The following is a 1,867-nucleotide window of genomic DNA, read 5'->3' as shown; positions in this document are numbered from 1 at the left end:
TAGGATTGTGGCTCAGTGGTATAGTGCTTGCCTAGCATATGTGAGGCACTGGGTTCGATCCTCAGCACCACATACCAAGAAATAAAATAAAAAAAAATAATTCATTAACAACTAATAAAATGTTTTTAAAAACAAGTAAAACAAATATGATCTATCCATTAATGTGCTTTAAAAAGTGACTCCATTTTCTTCCTGTTTAATGTAAATCTAGGCTGATAAATAGTTGGATAAAAGACAAGTTTCAAACTCAAAATGATTTCCCAAATAGCTGCATATGTTTTTTCCACAATTTTCCCAGTTGGAGAACTGTATTTATTGTTCCACATCTCTACACATTTTAAGCGTTTTCTACCACACTACTTTGAATGCCTCATATAACTTAACTAATGACAGGTACTTGCCATTCCCATATGGGAAATTAAGGCCCACAGAGGTGATGTGACTTAGCTAAGAGCATACAACTATGGAGGCCATATGTGTCTTTCTTTATAGCTCTGTTCTTGACCACTGTTATAAAATTGTGCTGAAACTCTTTGAATGGCTTCTAAATAAGAAGATAATCAAAATCTGAAAATATGAGAGACTTTGACAGTTTAATCAGAAGCCTTAAAGATAAAAGTGATATCCTGAGTATTTCAATTATTCTCCCAGGAACCTCGCTCCATGTTAAGGCTCAGAAGTGATTCCTCGGTCATCTTTTGGTGTTTGCCTGCTCCAGATGCCTTCACAGGGCAGTTGGGGGCTGTTCACCATGATCCCTTTCAAGACCACCGACTGTTCTACCATTGGATTTAAATCCTACCTGGCTTGTGTGTGTGTTTCCTTTAACTGCTTCTAAATCATAAATTGATAAGTCAACACCGTTTTGCTTCCAAAAATACATCTTGAGTACCTCTTCTAAATAGGTATCTATAATTTACCAACCAAAATTCAAAACAGAATTACCTTATACTCCTTAATTTTAGATAATTTAAATAATCCAACATGACTATTTTCACTGTTTGGGGGTTTTTCCTCAGATAGTTGTATTTTAAGTGCTATAAATCATCATTGTTTTTCATCATCATTTAAATGGAAAAATCACCATCATTTTTCTGGGGCTCTCTGGGTCTCTTTCAAGAATATCTATCTTAGGAAAGTGCTAATGATCAAATTCAGACTCTCTCCCATGATGTTTAACATACACTATCTCCAGTGTTGATCCTGATTCTTTCTCTTCCCTGGGTCCTAATAATTCCCCCTATAGCATAGATTTGTGATAAAGCAAAAATGCATGCTCACTCTGGACACGTGGAAGAATGTCCACAATGACAGACAAGTGAGTGTGATGTTTCCCTCCTGTAACTACTTATTCTTTCCTTTGTTCCTCCTGAAGCTCATTCTGGTCCTTCCACCCAAAGACACTAATGGTTTTGATAAAGGCATAAGACTTCGAAGTTCTCTTGAGAGTATATATGACTTCATTTTTAAAGACCTCCTTGAAGAGTTATATAAGAGATATGCAATGCATATTTATAGCATAATTAGGAACAGTTCATCACTTAGTGACTGGCTTTATGTACTACATCCACAACTATCAGACAGCTATTTGGTTTTTAAGATTTACATCTTCTTTTTGTTAATACAATAGATATTTTGTGTGCCAATTCCTTTGATTCAAAGAAAGTTGTGCATAGTGGTAGAACAGCTTTTGAAAGAAAGAAAATTTACATCTTGTTAGGAGATATGATACTGTATATTGGCCTAAGATCTATGCAAGGTGTGCTATTTCCATTTAGCATTTGCTTATCCTCAGAAATTAGATGGTTCATTTCAATTCCATTACATGACTATCTTCAAGCACCATTTATATTTATTTTAAGAGAGG

This window comes from Ictidomys tridecemlineatus, chromosome 12 (assembly GCF_052094955.1).
Source record: "Ictidomys tridecemlineatus isolate mIctTri1 chromosome 12, mIctTri1.hap1, whole genome shotgun sequence".
NCBI classification, from domain to species: Eukaryota; Metazoa; Chordata; class Mammalia; order Rodentia; family Sciuridae; genus Ictidomys; species Ictidomys tridecemlineatus.
This window is presented reverse-complemented; position numbering follows the sequence as displayed.